Raw genomic sequence first — 21,556 nt, 5'->3', positions numbered from 1 at the left:
TTTCTGTATTTCTCAAAATCAACAACATTACCCATTGATCCATTTACCAGACCTCTTTCTACATGTAAATTCCTTCTCAAAATGATTCGGCAATTTAAACACACATTCAAAGTCTTTTCAAAACCCGCTGTTTTAGATATAGTCTTCTCTAATGAATCCAATTTTGATTTCAAATTGTCTGACAAAATAATTGTTGATCCCATATGCTCTAATTTGTCGATAGCTTCAAGTTTCACAATCTCTTGCTTTTCTAAATTCAACATTTTGTTGTTGAAGATGGCACATTCTGCAAGAGTTGGCATGAGACATATCCCAGATTTCTTCTCAGTAATTTTCTGAAAAATATTCTCAGGCACAATCTCTTGTTTGGGATATAAATTTGACAGTAATCGTGCATTTAAAGCTTCTTTCCCATGCTCGGTCACTTTTCCAATTCTAATATCTTGTAGAATATTCTTGTAATCTTCATCCTTTGCCTGACGCATATTTTGATGCAGTTCAGCATAATTGAAGTTTAACCATATATTGACGTTGCCAATGCTCCCTAGGCACTTCCTGGTATCTTCATGCGTGAGTATTTTGAACACAGGTTGACCTTTTACTGGTGTCAGCTGCAGAAGATCTCCGAAAACAATGATGTGTTTGCCACCAAATAACACATCATATTCAGTTTTAAGTACTTCTTGCATTCTCAAATGCACAAAGGCAAGCATGACATTGGAAACCATGCTTACTTCGTCAATGATAAGTAGTTTCATTTTCCTCAAGACTCTTGAAACTTCACAGCAAGCATCTCCAGATAACTTGTTTTATTGTAATTTGTTGTCATGCTCCACCGGCAGCATCAGTAGACGATGCAAAGTAATACCTTTAATGTTATGTGCTGCCAGTCCAGTAGGAGCGGTGACAACACAAGACAGCGATGACTCAGTCCTTTCCTGCAAATAACAAGAAATTGCTTTAATGAGGAAACTCTTTCCAGTTCCCGCTTCTCCACTCACGTACAGTTGGACCGGCTTCAACGACGTACATGAGCACTCTTTCTTCTCATGACTTAATCCGTGCTCAATTTCCTTGGTAACTTCATCATATATTTTCCTCTGCTCAACGTTCAGTTGTTTTTCCAAGTCTTCTAAGTTAACTGAATCCTCCTGAGCATGTGCCATGGCTCTTTCCACTTCATTCATAGCAGTGGCAGCTTCATTTTCGATAATAGGTCCTCCAAGTGGATCTTGACTCAATGAAACAGAACTCTGACTGTCCTGAGAACTGTCTCTGGCAATCTCGGCTGCAATCGTTGCTTCCTGCTCAATTTCCAAAGTTAGCATTTCTTGATATTTAGGAAAAGCAGGACATGCTATGGACTCCTTGGCTGCATTAAAAGAGTCTTCGTAACAGAGGAAATCTCCAAGCAGTTCCTCTTCTGCACGCCAAGGCTTGAAAAGTTGCAAAAGTGCTAAATAGAAAAACTCCTTTTTTTCTCGAGATTCACCACTCAATTTTCGATGGTTTACTAATTGGCATTTTCTTTGCTTGACCAGGCATCCCTCACTTCCAATTACAGCATACACTCCTTTCTCAATATTTTCTTTGATGTTCCTCTTGAATATATAATTTTGGAGAACCTCATATAGACAAACATTCTCAAGGTGACTGCTTCGATTTGGATAATATGTATCCAACATGTTGGTCTTCAAAATGTCGGTACTGTTTGGCTCCTTTTCCGCCAAATACTCAATTTCCCGGACAGGTTTAAGAACTCGATTTCGCGTTGCAGCAAGACCAAGACTCGCCCAAACGATACTCCTAGATTTGGCATAGAGACTTGCTGAAGACAATCGATCTGAACATTCGTAAGCTCCGATTTCTCGATGCGACAACATCTTCAGACTAAAACTGTACAACTTCTTGCTGAGGCTCTTTTCATGGGAAATGTCCTCCCACATATCCTTCAGTTCTGTCTTTTCTTTTTTGGTGATGTAAGATGTCACATACCGAGCCACAGCCATGCAGTTGTCACCCACAAACTGTATATCCATGTTAGCATTCCACATGGACAAAATCACTGGGTTGTAGTCGTTGATGTACTTGGACTCTTCGTTCCTTTTCAAATTGTATGTATTTTTGGGTGATTTCCTCGTCACATTATGTCGTAGTGAAGACATCAAACTGTTCACTTTTCCTTTAGAAATCACCGGCCGTGGAAAGTTGAAACGACATTTGGTGTAGAACTTGTCCTTGTTTCTGAATTTACGACGACAGTACTTTCCACAACGATGGCTTTGGAAACGTAGAACTTGTTCTCTTAGGCTTTTCTTCTCCGTTGCATTTGGAACAGCACACGTAGAATACTGTTCTATGAAATTCATCACTAAGTGATCGGGATCTGTTCCAAATTTAGGTGCATCCTTGATCCACAACAACATATGTATATGAGGAGCACCTCTTGCTTGGTACTCCTTTCTCCAGAAGAAATCCAACACCTCTCCAAGAGGTGGATTCTTCTTATTTGTGATGACAGACATCATAGCTTCAAATTTATGATTGAAGTACCTGCATACATTCACAGGATCCAAAGAACACAGTTCTCCAGGTGTCTTGAATTCAATGTTTTCAATATTTCCATTTGCTTCTCGTAGAAATTCAAGTAAGTCTTCCCAGCCATACTCGGCACAGCTCAGAGTGAGGAACCATGTCGGAGTTCCTAAGTTCCTCAGCATACATTTTAAATCACCATGACGACGATACCAGTACTCATTAGTACCACGCTGACACGCCATGAGATTAATTAAGTGAGAATCCAAAATACTATCTTGGACATTGACTTTATGCATAAAGTCCCTTGCCGAGATGTTTCGCAGCTGTATACCACTTTTTAAGATGTGGTTCACTGCATATGACAGTCCAGACAGATCGCTTTCAAACAGGAGATGAAACAAATAGGGAATGCATTGACGAAACCTAGGATCTTCTCCATACAATCGTAAAGTCCGGTATTCAGACGCAGGAATTTGATGAGATCGCTCATCATATCTTCCTCCTCGACCTGTGGGAAATAGCTGTGGGAAACACCGAGCTTCCAAACTTTCCTCCCAAACACTAATGGGACTCCCTTTGGCTTGTTTCATTTGAAACAACTCAATAGCATTCCCCATGACTTCCTTGGAATGCAAAGGATGAACACTATAATGTTCATATATTTCTTCACTTTTAGAGGCCTCTACTTTCTCAATTTGGCCAGCACACAAATCGCTATCCTCTTCATCACTTACTTCCTCTTCTGCAACATACACATTCTTATAATACTTATTATTTTTCTTCAAATACACTGTTGCCTTTTTGACTTTCCTAACATCCACTAAATCTTGCCATATTTTCTTATTCTTTGTCGGAACCCCATTAACCAAGATAACCAGAGGTTCCTCTTCCACTTCCTCTACTCCAATTGTGTTAATGTTTTTATTCAAATCTAAAGGCAAATAAACAACTCTTCCCTTTAATCCTCTCTGTAAATCTGCTGGAGGCAACTTCCCTGTCTTTGGCTCCATTCTTACAATAGCCTGAAAGGGATGGATACTTTGAATCAAAATAGATTCATAAGTATTTAAATCCTTCAATTCAGAAGGAATCTCAACCAATTCAAGATTATTATGAACTGCCCTAGCAGGCATCTGGTTTTGGTTTAATTTATTACAACAATAAGTACACACACGTTGATCCGATCCCAAATCAAAATAATTTTCTACCATCAAGTATGTGGCCAAATCCTTCCATTCACTATTATTTTCCCTTTCAGTTTTTGCATATAAATCCACTACCTTAGTCTGATTCTTATAATAAGTGCGTCGACAACAAACACAAGTGAAATTAGGCCTCTCACTTGATTTCATCTGAAACGTGGCAATTTCCTTCTGAAAATTATCTGTACTGTAAACCTGTACATTATCTTCCACATTACTCTCTACTTCAGGGTCAATTTGAACATTCTCATCTTTACTACTAAAGTAACAAAACTCAATTTCTTCACAAATATTCTTCACATCTATTTCAGAACCATGCAAAAGAGCAGCACATAATTGTTTAAGCATAATTGCTGGACTCTTTGCATAATACAACATTCTCACTAATTTTCTCACTTTATTATGATGCACTGCTAGCATCCTGAAGTGATGAAAAACACTCTGGCATACTCTCCTGGAAAGACAAGCCAGTGAATGACCACGCAAACCTGTTATTTGTCTCACTCTGCAAGGATCTAAATCTTGCAACAACTTCATTTTCTGCTTCAAACTTTTCTTATTAAATGTCCGTATAAAATCACAAAGCAAATTGATGGAAACCTGTCGCACACTGCAAATAGAACTACACTTCCAAATGAACACAGGAACCTTAGGACGTCTTCCTAAAACCTCATCACTTAGCGCCTCTTCTGTCTCTGTTGTCACAAGTTTTTCTTTTTCAACTGGACAACCATCCTTCACTTCATAAGCTCGACCACTGATGTCAACTGCATGCACCAAATCATTATCCTGAAAATAAGTCTCCTCATTAAAAAATGCCTCAGAACTTGAACTATGCATCCATTCTCCGGAAAAAACTTCACAAAAGTTAGTACGATTTACTACTCTCTTCCATCTACTGTTTGTTTGGAAATCAGAAATTACCTTGCTTAGTTTCCTAATTCTATTGATTACCAAAATAAACAACTTTCGCTTAATTTCAAAAGCATGATCAATAATTTTCTCGCCATTTTTCTTCTTCTTATAAAATGCCGCTTTCTGTTTGCATTTCTTAATATTTTTCATTAAATTAACTATTATCCTATTACGGAACATTCGTTGTCGAATGTCCCTAAACTGTTCTTTCCTTCTACTATCATGCACAGAGTTATCTCTTCCTCTACCAGTAACATTTTTCATGGGTCTTTGCTTTCCATTTAAATTACTCTTGTTTTTCTGAACTGAAACATTTTGGCGAGAAATACTTTTTGTACTACAAATATTTTTTAAGAAAGATTTTGTGCTCTTACCCGGAGCTTTCTTGGTGTTTTGATAAGTATTTAGGGAAGAGGACTGCTGCAATAAAACATCACCGTGCTGTCTTTGACGTTTTCGAGCCATTCTAATTCTATTTCTGGTAGGCATTTTCCAAACTATGAAAAAATCTGCAGTTGAATCTGTTGAAAAATGTAATAAAAAATGTTAATAACCACTATTACCAAACAGTAAATGAATAACAGTCATCAAAAACTTAATGCCCTACTTATTATTTAACATAGCAAATCAAGGCATATGACTGTGTATGATGTTATTTTTCTTTTTTAAATGGAAAGCGTTCTTCATGGTGCAAGTTTCTTGTAAATACGCTCCCACCTGCGAAACGGAACTTTGCGTGCAGAAAGCTGATTGGCTCTCCGGTGTCTGTCAACATTCTAAACAGTCCAGAGCGGCCGCCATTTTATCTCTCGGTAGGATCGAGAGAGAAGTAGAGGTGAAAAACGAAGGGGAAATTTAATGAAAGGGGGCAAGGTATACCCCAGTTGACCCCCTAGGAATGTTGTTGGGATTTTTAAAGGGTCCCCTGGGGAAAATAAAAAAATATATATTTTTCACGATAGAACCGCTTCCCAAACACCGAACTAGGCCGCAAACTGCACGAGAATACGCCATTTTGTGCTTCGTTTTAATTAAATTACTAGGAATAAGAAGGTGCGGGAGACGTATCCTAATCCCTTATATTTTCTGAGGGTGGCTGAGGAGTCTCATATATGTTGATACATGTGTTCCAGCGGCTGTGCGTGAGCTTCTTTTTATTTTTGCTGCGCGACGTCTGTTAACATTCGATTCGAAGGAAATCAGGAAGTGTTGACCACCAATTTCTCAGTGCGATAAAATATTTTGGGGCATATTATCAAGCCTACGCACTAAAATTATCGCCGATAAAGCGGCGACAATGGGCTTGATAATATGCTCTGTGGAATTCCAATCGAAGCCCATTTTAGATGTCTTCACATCTAGCATGTGCTTCGATTTGAAATCCATAGAGCATATTATCAAGCCCATTATCGCCGCTTTATCGGTCGTTTTCGGCCGATAAAGCGGCGATAATTGAAGCACACAGGCTTGATAAAATACCACATTGTTATAAATGAATCCTTATTGAGACACAATGTCTGCGCCAACTTGCCTTTTTTACAATGCCACAATTTTGTCGTGCACGGTAGCCATTTTACATGCCAGGCTGGTCTCAGCCTATCACCTAGCCCTGCGAATGTAGGGAAATATTATCAAACCTGTACACTAAAATTATCGTCGCATTATCGGCCGAAAACGGCTGATAAAGCGGCGATAATGGGCTTCATAATATGCTCTGTGGAAATCCAATCGAAGCCCATGTTGGATAACATGGCTAAAAACTACTCAGCACCATTGTTTGGACATTATTAACATGGCTATGTAACTCCCATAATCAAAATTTAAATTTGCCAAGAACACTTGTGTTACTGCATGCCAGAATGCTACACCGAATATGCAATTACAATTTCGCAAAGTAACAAAATCTATTTCTATATCACTACAGACAAAGCCACAATTTAAAAACACAGCTTTCTTCATCATTTTCTCCTTAGCGATAAAAAGCGGTAGCAATGCATGAATATCACGCTGAAAAGTCAGCGATATTCATGCATTATCCTGCAAATACTCTTAGCCATGTTATCCACCTCCCATTGGATAACATGGCTAAGAACTGCTCGCAAATGCGAAAAAAAACGGCCGCAATGCATGAATAACGGTGAAAAGTCAACGATATTCATGCATTATTCAGCAAATGCTCTTAGCCATGTTATCCACCTCCCATTGGATAACATGACTAAGAACTGCTCAGAGCCCCATGAGGAACGCTTTCCATTTAAAAGAGAAAAAATAACATCATAGAAAAGAATCGTTTTTAAACACAGCATATAAATCAATTGTATACCTGCATTGTATACCACATTTTAAAAACACAGCTTTCTTCATCATTTTCTCCTTAAATCATACTATTCTCTTTCTAAATTAAATAAATCTTTTCTCACCTTAGCAAATACTTTTTGAGTTTCAAAACAGTCTCAGAAATACACCAAATTGTCTTGAGCAGATCAAACAGGATGCACTCCAGAGGCTGCAGCTATTGAAAGCACAGAAATACAGATATTCTTTTCACATATCTCTCATATTAGCCAATCATAACTCTTCCCTCACTTTTTTCAAATCAAAACCCTTCCCCCCTCTGCCCTCTCTGCCTTTTTTCCATAGCAACCACCTCCTGGAAGACCTCTCATGTTTGCAAATTCACACAACAATGTTTCAATTGAACTCTGAACTCTCAGTGCACCTGCGTATCCAGTGCAATCTTTCATTAAAAGTTTCTTCCTTGACCATTGAAATTACATCTTTCAAAGAACACATCCATGCACCCTAACTTTCTGTTTTCAGAAATGGAAATGCACCAATCACTGCTAATGAATCATTAGCATTGGAAATCCACAGTTTTTTTTCTTTACAAACTCCTACTGTTTCAACTGCCCTTTCATTACCACACTTCATCTGACTGCAGCACAACCTCCTCCCACCATGTTTAACGTCTGGATTGTTGGACATAGTTACATCCACTGGGCTCAAAGGTATGCTGACAACAGAAATTTACACAACCTCAATTTACAAGATGTGGAAATTAAATGGTTGGGCCAAAGAGGATTAAAATGTCACCAATTGATACCATTGGTGAAAACCTTTATGCATTTGCCAAAACCTGACCTGTTAATAGTGCATTGTGGAGGTAATGATTTGGGCACTTTAACAGGAGTAGGTCTGGAAATGCTTTTAAAGGACACCTTTGAGCAATTAATGGCACTTTTTCCTCAAACTGCCTTGGTATATTCCAATATATGCCAAAGACAGAAATGGAGGTGGTCCAACCAATTTGGTCCACAAATTGAGAAAGCGAGGAAGCATGTAAACAAATCTGTTTCAGCTTTCATGAGAGACCATGGAATGGGCTCCCTGTACAATAATAACTTGCGTTACTACATGCAAGATATCTACAGAGGAGATGGAGTTCACTTCTCAGATGAGGGCAACAGAATTTTCATTCTGAATTTAAGATTGTGCATTGGTACCTACTTATAAGTACCTAAATGGAACATAAACCCAAAAGCTCTTCTCAGAGCTACCCTTCATCTGATCACGCACAATTAATACTTTTCTCTAACTTATTTCTGTAATTTTCAACAAACTACGCTCAAAGAGCGCTACCCGGTACGCGAACTGGAAGCTAACCGCCGAAAATTATTTTAAAAATGTTTTTTCTACGCACATATGGTCCTCCTCAGCCACCCTCAGAAAACCTGGGGGGTCAAAATACTTGTACCGTGTCCCCTTCTACCCTTTCTGAACATTATTTAACCTCCATTTTATATGTTAATTCGACCGAAACACAAAATGGTGGACTCTCGTTACGCTTCTAGTTCGCGGACTAAACTGCTTCCCGGGAAGCGGCCCAAAGAAAAGGTGGGAAAGTAATTCACAAAAAAAAAGAACTGGAGACACTCTCACCAAATATAGATTAGCTCATACTACATAACAATCCCTTTCATTTTCACAAATTTGATTGAAATTCCATTTAGCCATTAAGCCTGTAGAACTCTCTAAATACCTTGAGGTAAATTACTTCACAAAACACATCTGAAGTGTTGGAATTGACAACCAATAAAAATCTTACTTTCATTTTCTACTTTTATTACCTGATATTTGATTGGTTATATACCTGTATATATATAAAGGAACAGAAGAAAACACAGCCATTTTGACTGCTACTACTTGTTGTACATCACATTACAAAACTTACCTAAGACTTCAACTTGTTTCTGAAGGTAAGTTGTTATTTTTAAAAATGAAGTATATTGTGCACTATAACTTGATATGGTACACTTTTTCTTAAACATATACACTATCCCTCTGTAGTAGTTATGGATTTAGATAGACTTCTCTGTTATAGTTAGGAATGGAGTTAGGCTTCTCTTCGTTAAATCACATACACTTTTTTATAGTCCTATTTCCACTCTGATACTATACACTGCCAAAAGACAAATTCACTGATAAAAACTACCTATCTAAAATTAATCCCAACAGTGCCCAATCTCTACTAATATATATTTTTTTATTCAAAATTTCAGGCAAAATGGAAGGCGAACAACAAGTTACATTTTCAATTGAACTGAAGGAGAACAGCCAAGACAAAATTGATGACTTTATGGATGACAGTAGAGACCACGAACTTCTACAATGTGTTGAAGCAGTGGACAACCTGCTTCAAAATGAAAAAAAATTACACCCTATAATAAATTATGACATTTCTGACAATGAAATGTTAGAAAATTTAATAAAGTATGAAACACAATCATAATAAAAAAAAAAAAAAAATAAAGAAAACAAAAAAAACCCAACAAAAACAACAAATAATTAACATACAGTATTAGAAAAGTCTATCATTCCTTTATCCTTATAGTACGCTGCCCAGAGCGCTTCCCGGTTCGCGTACTAGGAGCTCACCACGCATAAATATTTTTTTTTTTTTTTTTTTTTTTGCCCTGCAGAAACCTTTTACAACCTCCACATAAAACCTAGGGGGTCAGGGAGGATCTACTATGCCCCCTTATCAAAATTTCCCCCTTTGTTTTGGCCTCCTCTTATCTCTCGATCCTACCGAGAGACAAGATGGCGGCCACACCGGACTGTTTAGAATGTTGACAGACACCAGAGAGCCAATCAGCTTCGCTTCGCATAGTTCCGATAAGCGAAAAGTACGCGAACCGGATCGCTGCCCGGAGCGCTGTTACAGATATATATCTTGATTTAAACGTTAATTTCTCAAAATCCACTGAAGCACATATATTGAGACCTAGCAAAGGCACATCGGGCTAACAGTCCCTACAATTTTGCCAAGTTTCGTGCAAATCCATTCAGCCGTTCGAGCTAAAAGTGAGTCCAACCGCCCTATGGAAAACTCAATGCAAAAAACGCGTTTTGGGACCCCCCTTTTTTCTTGGCCCCCCCTTGACGAAACCCCCCCAAATTGTCAGGAGCTGCTCAGAAACAAAATGTGCCATTTTCCTGAAAATTTCAGCCGATTCCGTCCACAAACGCCAAAGTTATTAGACATAGAATTTTCAGAAATCCCATAGGGAAAAAATCCTAACTATATATACCTACTGGCGACCGCCAGTAGGTAATATATATATATATATATATATATATATATATATATATATATATATATATATATATATATATATATATATATATATATATTGAAAACAATGGCGGTTGGAGCTAGAGCGCTCTTCGGCGGGTGCGTGCGCGGGACCAACCACAGGTCCAGTAATCTTTTTTTTGCAAAAACTGTACGCCGCACTCAGGAACTGTGATAACTTTGTTTATTTGGCAAACTCCACAGCAAGTTAAGTCTGTTACACCGACGCGTTTCGGGCACACGCCGTTTCTCACGGTAGGTGGCACTACTTTTTTCTCTGCTTAAAAAGGCTTTGCATTGGAAACCCTTTCCTTGGATTTCTGGGATTTGTAGTCAATATGTATACATACAATGAAATGACACCTTTTTGTGACAGTTATGTATCTCAGTTTAAGATTACATTTTATGACACGTTTGTTAATGAAATTGCACTCATTATTTGTTAATCTGCATATACTTTAAAGGTATAGTACCTATTAAAACAGTGTAAAATTCACATTAGTGCCATTGCATTGTTTACCTGTTTACCACATTTTATCATGTAAGATTGTACATTATCCGTTTTTCAAGGTATAGTACCTAAGATTATCTTTCATGTATCTTTATACATGTGGCTTTAATCCTATCTGGGCTGTCCCTTTTCCCCACATCATTATACATTAGATTTATCATTATGATACACCAGAGAATTGTTTTTTACTTTCAATCACACATCTGATTTTAGTTCCAGTTCCATTTTAGGGTTCTTATTATAGGTGTACAAAAAGTTCCTCATCAAGGTTCATCCCTCTCGGGATTTTGGTTTTCATTCGGATTATGTACTTAGATTCAAGTTGTCTTAATTTTAATTTTCGATCACCCAGTCTTTCATTTTCTTTGATATTGTCAATTCCAAAAATGCACATTTTCTTCCAGTCCCCTCCCTGGCATTCAAGCATGTGTTTTGCTGTAGCACACGTCATGTCCCTGTTCTTTACCGCTCTTATATGCTCTAGCATTCTCTTTTTCAGAGTGCAGATTGTGCTTCCTATGTACATTTGAGCGCAATCACACTGAATAACGTACACAACGAATTGGGTGGTGCAAGTTATTTTCGTTTTTATTTCAATTCGCCGTCCTTCCGGATCTCTGAAGGATTTCTTGTTCTTCCCAATTTTGCAGGCCTTGCATTGTCCGCACTTATTGAATCCGCTTTTCTGTTCTTCTAGCCAGTTGATGGATGTTTTACTTATGTTTTCAAAGTGACTTTTCACCAGCATATCTTTCAATGAGGGTACTTTTCTGAAAGTCAGATTTGGTTCTTTTCCTATGTTTTTTTTAAGATCAGCGTCCTGATGTAATAATGGACAATATTTTTGTACGCATCCTCTTATCTTTTGTGCCTCTTTGCTATAATTCCAAATCAATCTGGGTGTTTCATGTGTGTTCATTTGCACTTTTGGTTGTTTCAATAAAATTTCTGATCTTGTTTTTTTCTTGATATTTTCCATATTTTTGTTTAGATCTCTCTTCTTGTATCCTCTTGATTTTAGTCTGGATGCACATTTGGAAATTTCTATATTTGCTTCTTCTTCTTTGGAACAATTTCTTTTCATTCTTATGAATTCTCCAAACGGAATATTACTTATTACTGATTTTGGATGAAAACTTTCAGCATGTAGGATACTGTTGGTCGCCGTGCTTTTCCTATAGAGTATGGTATGTATTTGATCATTTTCGACGTACACTGTGATATCAAGGTAGTCAATTCTACTCTTACTTGTGTTACAAGTAAATGACAGTCCTACTTCATTGTTGTTTAGTTTGGAGAAATATTTCATGAAATCTTTTTTCGTCCCATTCCATATAAGAAAGAGGTTGTCGATATATCTCGACCAGAGCATTATTTTTTCCAATTCTTTAATATTCTCTGGTCCCCACGCTATCTCCTTCTTTTCAACCAACCCATAGTAAGATTTGCATAGTTGGGGGAGAAGGAGACGCCCATAGCACATCCACATAGTTGTTGGTATATATTGTGATTGAAAAGAAAAACGTTGTTGTTTAGGCACGTACCTATCAATGTTAAAAGCATGGCTGAGTGTTCCAGTTGGGATATATTTCTTTGTTTTAGAAAGTAGGCACAGGCGTTAAGTCCTACTGTGTGTTCAATTGATGTATATAAGGATACAACATCTATTGTTACCAATAAGAAGGCAGGGTTCCAGGTGATGTTAGAAAGTATTCGTAAAAAATCACCAGTATCTTGTACATATGACATTAAATTTTTTACCATTGGAGCTAGGTATTGGCCGACATAGGATGAGATATTCTCGTACATGGAGTCACCTGAGGACACTATTGGCCTGCCTGGTGGGTCAATTAAGGTCTTGTGCACTTTGGGCAAAAAGTAGATTGTTGGCATGGTTGGATTTTCCTTCCATAGATATTTTAGTTCCTCAGTGTCAAGTAGTTTTTGTTAATGCCATTCATCCAACATGTTTTTAATTTCTTTTTTCATTGTGTTTATCGGATTGGATGTTAATTTTCTGTACTTTGTCTCATCATCTAGTTGTCGATGTGCTTCTTTGATATAATCATGGGCATTTTGAATAACAATATTGCCGCCCTTGTCTGCAGGCTTTATCATTATTGCGGTGTTGTTTGCCAATGCTTGTATACCTGAATTTTCTTTTATGGAGATATTTTCAGATCTCCTATTACGTTGTTTTTCAAGTTTTTCAAGTTCAGTCATCACTGCTTCTGAGAATAAATCTATTTTGTTCCCTGGAGATAGTTGTGGGCAGTATTTCGATTTTAATCGTACATTGCTTTTTTGATGTGATTTTGTGTTCAGTCCTAATTCCTGTAGCATTGTGATTTCTGAAACTTCATCATTTTCATAATCATTCACTAGATCATATAGCACTTTTAGATGTGGTATCAACTCAATTGTTAGTTCCGATTCCGGTTCACCTGATGTAGTTATAGACTCTCCTCGATTTTCCGATGTTTGGCCCTCTGTATTGTGTTCGTTGGCATGAGTTTTTGCCAGTTTGATTTTCCGAACAAATTTATAAATATCAATTTTGGTATCCGTGTAATTGAAGTGCTTTTGTTGACAAAAGTTTAATCCTTTATTTAGTACTTGACTTTCCACTGGTGTCAGTATGTGGTTTGACATGTTTATTATTAGATTCTCATTTTCTATTGATTTTTGTTCCTGTTCCGCAAGGGGTACTGTCTTCTTGTGGCTGCTGCGGTTGTTTTTGGATCTCCTGGTTCTTCGGTGGCTTTTGAAGACCTTGTAGTATTTGTTCCATATCCTTTGCCTCTGCCTCTTCCCCTCACTTGACCTTGTGTTCTTGATATGTTCTGGTCGAGGTTCACTAGGCGCATTTCCTCTAAAAAAGATAAATTAGTTTGATGTTTATATCCAGTAGTTGTGGATATATATATATATATATATATATATATATATATATATATATATTACCTACTGGCTATCGCCAGTAGGTATATATAGTTAGAATTTTTTCTCTATGGGACTTTTGAAAATTCTATGTCTAATAACTTTGGCGTTTGTGGACGGAATCGGCTGAAATTTTCAGGAAAATGGCACATTTTGATTCTGAGCAGCCCCTGAAAATTTGGGGGGGTTTCGTCAAGGGGGGGCTGAGAAAAAAGGGGGGTCCCAAAACGCGTTTTTCCCATGTTAATTTCCATAGGGCGGTTGGACTCACTTTTAGCTCGAACGGCTGAATGGATTTGCACGAAACTTGGCAAAATTGTAGGGACTGTTAGCCCGATGTGCCTTTGCTAGGTCTCAATATATGTGCTCCAGTAGTTTTTGAGAAATTAACGTTCAAACCAAGATATATATCTGTAACAGCGCTCTGGGCAGCGATCCGGTCCGCTTACTTTTCGCTTATCGGAACTTTGCGCGCAGAAAGCTGATTGGCTCTCCGGTGTCTGTCAACATTCTAAACAGTCCGGAGCGGACGCCATCTTGTCTCTCGGTAGGATCGAGAGAGAAGAAGAGGTGGAAAACGAAAGGGGAATTTAATGAAAGGGGGCAAGGTATCCCCCTCTTGACCCCCTAGGAATGTTGTTGGGGTTATTAAAGGGTCCCGTGAGGAAAATAAAAAAAAAATGATTTTTCACGGTAGAAGCGCGGCCGCGAACTGGTAGCGAAACGGGAATTCGCCATTTTGTGCTTCGTTAATTAAATTACTAGTTATAAGTGGGTGCGGGAGACGTATCCTAATCCCCTATGTTTCCTGAGGGTGGCTGAGGAGGCTGATATATGTTGATACATCTCTTCCAGCGGCTGTGCGTGAGCTTTTTTTTTTTTTTTGCTGCGTGACAGTCCGGAGCGGCCGCCATCTTGTCTCTCGGTAGGATCGAGAGAGAAGAAAAGGTGAAAAACTAAGGGGGAATTTAATGAAAGGGGGCAAGGTATCCCCCTCTTGACCCCCTAGGAATGTTGTTGGGGTTATTAAAGGGTCCCGTGGGGAAAATAAAAAAATATATATTTTTCACGGTAGAAGCGCTTCACGGGCCGCAAACTGGGCCGCAAACTGGTAGCGAAACGGGAATTCGCCATTTTGTGCTTCGTTAATTAAAGTACTAGGTATAAGGGGGTGCGGGAGACGTATCCTAATCCCCTATGTTTCCTGAGGGTGGCTGAGGAGGCTGATATATGTTGATACATCTCTTCCAGCGGCTGCGCCATCTTGCCTTTTTTCGAATGCCACAATTTTGTCGTGCACGGCAGCCATTTTAGATGCCAGGCTGGTCCCAGGCTATCACCTAACCCTGCGGATGTAGTTTATGGACCCAGCTGTAGAGAATTCAGACATGCCAATCCTCCTGATTCAGGCGTGTGAGTACTGATTTCAGTGCTAGTCTCCCGCCTCCCGATTTCTGCAAGCAAAAACCCGGGGGCATATTACGAACAACTAGCGATAATTTTTGTCTCTAACTTGTTTAGAGACAAAAATTATCGCCGCACATCGGCGATTTTTATCGCAGATAAACCTTGCTATTATCGCAGAAAAGTCAGCGATATTCATGTATTATCGATCTAATGCTCTTAGCCATGTTATCCACCTCCCATTGGATAACATGGCTAAGAACTGCTCAGGGCAGGTGAAAAGTCAGCGATATTCATGTATTATCGATCTAATGCTCTTAGCCATGTTATCCACCTCCCATTGGATAACATGGCTAAGAACTGCTCAGGGCAGGTGTTAGCTTTTGGAGATATTCGCGCTTAGCGCGAATATCTCCAAAAGTTGGTAATAGAAGGTAGCGATGTTAGGGACTGTTTCCAGTCGCTAACATCTTGGCACGCCACTTTGCATGTCATTAGTGATAAGTATCACTGACATGCAAAGCGGGGCCCAAGATGGTCGCTATCTCCTTTTAGCTGTCACTAACTGGTGTTAGCGACAGCTTGGTAATAGGGAAATAATTTTTTCTCCGCTTTAATGGCTTTTAAAGCCAAAAAAGCGGAGATAAACCCCCTTGATAATATGCCCCACGATTCCTTGGGGGTTTCAGCTGACAGGGCTTGGTATTGTGTTACATGGTAATTTTTCCATGAAACGTCAGAGGGTCGATGCAGGGGTTCTAGAAGAGGTGATAAACCATTTAAGCCTCATGAACAAGCGTATGGTCTTTTAAAGATTTGTGAAGTACTCGGGGCGGCGGTGTGTGTGTGCCCTCTTTCAGGAGCGGGCGGGGGGGCACTGCCAGCAACTTGCCAGGTCAGGTAGTGTTCAACACGTGCATCACCTTTTCTCTGCCTGCTATTGCGCTCCATGCTTCGGAAAGGTAAGAAAAAGAACGTGCATTTGAGTTTGAAATGTCCGATCCTGCAGCAGCACACTTCCAAAGCCCACACATGACAATAACCCGATTCAAGGCCCCATTCACCCGTTTTAAAAAAAATAGATAACACTCCAACAAAGTAAGGTTATAAAACTTTATTAACTACTAACTTTAACGAACGGAACAAAAACTAAAAACATTTAAACATTTCTCAACACAAAAAGCAACAATGGTTAGAAGCTGTCTTTTGTGCGAATAGTCCCAAGGCAGCACAACGTGCAGAGTTCTGGACGGCACCCAGGTGATGTCGCCTGGGTGCCGCACTGGTTTAGGGATCCTACAATGCTGCTCCGAAAATTGGCGTGGGGCGTCCCGGGTGGGGCGGGGGGAGGCCTCGTCAGTAGCGGTCTGTTGTGCGAATAGTCCCAAGGCAGCACAACGTGCAGAGTTCTGGACGGCACCCAGGTGATGTCGCCTGGGTGCCGCACTGGTTTAGGGATCCTACAATGCAGCACAGAAAAACAGCGTGGGGCGTCCCGGGTGGTGCAGGGGGAGGCCTCGTCAGTAGCGGTCTGTGTCCAGTGTCACATGGCTGACACAACATGTACGACAGGCACCCAGGTGATGTCCAGTAAACTGCCGCACTGGTTTTGGTATCCTACAATGCTGCTCCGAAAATTGGCGTGCGGCGGCCCGGGGGGGGGGGCGTGGGGGAGCCGGCGTGAACGGGCCTCCCCAGGTGGCGGCCATCTAGCTGAGTTGCGCTCGCTCTTGCGGCCACAGCGTCTCGCTCACCATGTTGTTGAGTTGCTCCCACTCTTGCAGTGCAGCGATAGGCGGCTGCCACATGGCTCTTAAAATGGCGGACAGCTCCTCGGTTTTAGGCCTGGTCCACTGAAATGGTCCTGGGACATTTTGGAACTCGGACGCTTGCCTGCTAGGGCTTGGGCTCCATTCTCGAAAAGCGTCCCCTCAGCCGTGAAGATTGTATAAAAGTCTTGGGGGCCCCCGATTCCCGCAGGCTTCCGGTGGGGAGCGGCTGCCATGATTGCTCGCGGAATGACCACGACGGAGCCACGAGATGGTGGTGCTCTCATGCTGACGCCAGCTTCAGTCTGAATGATCCAGAAACAAGGTGGGGCTTTCTTCGTTTGGGAAAAAAAATGTTCTAAACCAATGAAAAGTGTTATTTTTAGGTCATATGACCAAGCCTTCCATCTTTAGGAAACCAAAAGTAAAATGAACCAATGAAAAGTTTTATAAACAAGTCACATGACCTGTTATGCGGCATAGGGCTACAAAAAGCGTAGAAAATCCGTTGGCACGTGAGGCGGCGTCAGTAGCGGACCGATGTGCGAATAGGCCAAAGGCAGCACAACGGGCCAAGATCCGGATGGTACCGAGGTGGTGTCCAGCAAATTGCCGCACTGGTGTGGCCATCCTACAATGCTGCGCCGAAAGACGGCGTGTCCAGCTGAGTTTCGGTCACTCTTGCGGTACAGTGACTCGAACGCGCCGAGATCCGGATGGCACCGAGGTTGTGTCTAGCAAGTTGCCGCACTGGTGTGGCCATCCTACAATGCTGCGCCGAAAGACGGCGTGTCCAGCTGAATTGCGGTCACTGTTGCGGTACAGTGACTCGAACGCGCCGAGATCCGGATGGCACCGAGGTGGTGTCCAGCAAATTGCCGCACTGGTGTGGCCATCCTACAATGCTGCGCCGAAAGACGGCGTGTCCAGCTGAATTGCGGTCACTGTTGCGGTACAGTGACTCGAACGCGCCGAGATCCGGATGGCACCGAGGTGGTGTCCAGCAAATTGCCGCACTGGTGTGGCCATCCTACAATGCTGCGCCGAAAGACGGCGTGTCCAGCTGAGTTGCGGTCACTGTTGCGGTACAGTGAGTCGAACGCGCCGAGATCTGGATGGCCCCGATGTTGTGTCCAGCAAGTTGCCGCACTGGTGTGGCCATCCTACAATGCTGCGCCGAAAGTCGGCGTGGGGTGCCCCGTTGGCTTATGAGGTGATGTCAGTAGTGGACCGATGTGTGAATAGGTCGGAACCAGCACAAGGCACCAAGATCCGAATGGCAAGTCCTGGATGTTGAGTGCCTCAGTTGAGAGTTCTGAGCAGTGCTTGTAAGACTGTCTGAAGCTTATTTGCACCTGCTGCAGCTTCACTAGGTCCGGCGGAACTTTTTTCCTTTTCCTTTCTGCTTCTTTTCCTACAATGCGTTTCATCTGAAGACACGACCAGGTCCCTGAATGTGTGCAGGGGGACGCTATTGATTGAATGAAAATGGCGGCTTGACACAAAGCTGACTCAAGCGTTACTGTTGGTGCTATACAGACAAAAATTGGTTTTCAGTTTGTACATTCTTCAGGTTTTTTTTTTCCATCCAAGTCTGATTGAGAGTTTGTAGAAAAATGGCTTCAGATTTTCCACATACTACTCTTCAACATTCTTCCTAAATGTAACAATGTGAAACTCACTAGGAGAACGGCTGTTTCTGTTTCCTTTCAAAATGCTGCCACCAATATTTTCTGAATGGAAGACACCATCTTGTAGCATGAAGGGCCGAAAGGGGTTCTGGTCTGGCCGATGGTTGGTGGAGACATTTTGACTATATCTTGGACCTGCCCGGCCTCGCCCAAAATGGCGCCGGTATAAATGGGACTCGTAACTCCTTGCCCGCAAATGTATATCTAGAAAATGTTATTGTAAGTGGCCCTGTCGTATTTTAATTACAAAATGTACGTCCACCGATTCCGCAACTGTTAGACACCTTTGTTCTTGTCACCTAATGGCCCGCTCGTTACGTTCTTCTACAGTGTAAATGTCTCCTCATCATATACGATTTCAGTTTGCTCCGTGGCCGGCCCACGTGGTTATAGGCCCGTATTTGTATACTGACATTTTCACAATAAAGGTTTTTAAAACAAAACTCGGTAGTAGTATTTACATTTGTAAAGTTTTTACTTTTAGTGACTGTTTTCGAATCAGTAAAAGGCAAGTGAAATAAAGCAGTCCAATTACATGACGGAAAAAAGGTATAATATGTAGGAACGCAGTAAAGATAAATGGTCAAGGGCAGTTGTGTTTTCCACTCCTGCAACATAAAGTGATCGATAAGAATCTGATAATCAGGTGTATCGGCGACTAAGACAGCAGGCCGAATCTCTTTTACTCAACGGCTCCGTCATGGAAGGAAGAAACGCCCTTTTTCTCGAAAAAGGAATATATTTTACTTGCAAGACAGTTGTAAATTTTCCGGGAAAGTACATTAGCCTGGAATATTATAACATATGTTTGAAAAAAAAATATTGTTCGAAAATAATAAAAAGCGTAATTTTTAGGTCATATGACCAAGCTTTTCATCATTAAATTAACAAAAGTAAAATGAACCAATGAAAAGTTTTATTAACAAGTCACATGACCTGTTATGCTTACGTTACGCGCTGCGCGCCGCGCCTCGGATCACTTCCGGGTGCGCTAACGCGGCGTGTCATAAAACGCATTACGCGACAACGTAGGTCAAGAATATAGTCAAAATGTCTCCACCAACCAGCGTTCACAACACAACCCCTTTCAGCAGTCCAAAAAGTTCTGTTAAATGACAACAGAGGGGACAGGCAACAAGAACCATCAGTCAAAGAGGGGAGGGCAAGTTCTTCTCTTCCGGGTCATGTTGGGGCGCTACCGAAACTGATCGAATTGGTAGTCTATAGTGTTTCTGGATGTTTCAGACTAAAGCTGGCGTCAGCATGAGACCACTACCATCTCGTAGCTCCGTCGTGGCCATTCCACGAGCAATCCTGGCAGCCGCTCCCCACCAGAAGCCTGCGGGAGTCGGAGGCCCCCAAGACTTTTGTAGAATCTTCACGGCTGAGGGGACGCTTTTCGAGAATGGGACCCAAGCCCTAGCAGACAAGCGTCCGAGTTCCAAGGTGTCCCAGGGCCATTTTAGTGGACCAGGCCCAAAACCGAAGAGCCGGCCGCCATTTTGAGAGTCCTGTGGCAGCCGCCTATCGCTGCACCGCAAGAGCGGGCGCATCTAAACTACATGGTGAGCGAGACGCTGTAGTCGCAAGAGCGGGCGGTAAACAGCTGAATGGCGGAAGAGGCACAGTGTAGCAAAAGCGGGCGGAATGGCAACTAAAACGATAAAGGGGCGCCCCACTACAGCTTGTCTTCAGGTCAAACGGATTGTGGGACAAGGTCCAGAATTGAAGAGTCATCATAAGGCAAAAAGTTCAGCCGGACCCCGGGAGCCGGCCGCCTATGTCGGGGGCGATCTCAGGCTACACCAGTGCTATAAGACTTGGGGAGGGTGTCGGAGCCAAGCGTCTTCTCCGAGTCCATGGCCATCACACCGCCCCTCAGGGGCCTCCGTCAAGCTGTTTAGGAAGGTAACATATCACATTGTTTTCTAATGCAGTCAGGTCCACAAACGACACTCACTTACTTTGAGAATAGTGAAGCTGCAGTAGGTGGAAATAAGCTTCAGACAGTGTTACAAGCAGTGTTCAGAACTCTTAACTATGGCACCCAACATCCAGAACTTATGCTATTTGAGAATGGTAGTGACATCGAAGCATCTCAGGGACCAAAACCATTAACGTACTTTCACGTATGAAAATCTTACTTGGGGAGGGGGCAGGAGCGAAGCGCCCCCTCCCAGTCAGCGCCACCACACCGTATGTTGAAAATCTGAAGCCATCGTTCTACAAAGTCAACCAAACTTGGATTGAAAAATCTAGAAAAATGTACAAACTGAAAACCAGTTTTGGTCTGCATAGCATCAGTAGCAACGCTTGAGTCAGCTTTGTGTCAAGCCGCCATTTTGATTCAACAAAGCACAGGCATTGAAAAAGGCTGAAATTCAGAACTCTAAACTATGGCACCCAACATCCAGGAGCTTGCCATCTGGATCTTGGAGCCTTGTGCTGTTTTCGATCTATTCACACATCGGTCCACTACTGACATCATCTTATAAAACAACGTTATGTAAATAGTTTTTTAATAAAATGTTTTACCCTGTTTCTTTGCTGGTGTGTTGTCTATATTTTTAATATTTGCATAGGGTTTGTCGTTATTTTGTGCGGTATGAGTGATGGAGCCGAGCTGTCTTGCAGTCCTCATGGTGTGGAGCTCAGTTCATCTCACTATTTTCGTATTTCTCATGAAGGGTTGTTCCTAATATTTCTATTTTAGCGAGGTCAAAAAGAGATCTAATTAGTGGCCTACTGATTTTGCTCGATTACTTTTATTATTTTACACGATTTTTCACTATCTGCAAAGACTAAACAGAGTATTGCGACTTTGTGCTTGTTTGTAAATAGAGAATGATCCAAAGAGAACCAATTCTAAAACAGTAAATGCTTGGACAACAATCAATCAAATGGAGAGACAAGGAGGCACGACGGATTACAACGGGGGTAAAGGCCTGCGT

Source organism: Lissotriton vulgaris, chromosome 6 (assembly GCF_964263255.1).
Source record: "Lissotriton vulgaris chromosome 6, aLisVul1.2, whole genome shotgun sequence".
NCBI classification, from domain to species: Eukaryota; Metazoa; Chordata; class Amphibia; order Caudata; family Salamandridae; genus Lissotriton; species Lissotriton vulgaris.
Note: the sequence above shows the minus strand (reverse complement) of the source record.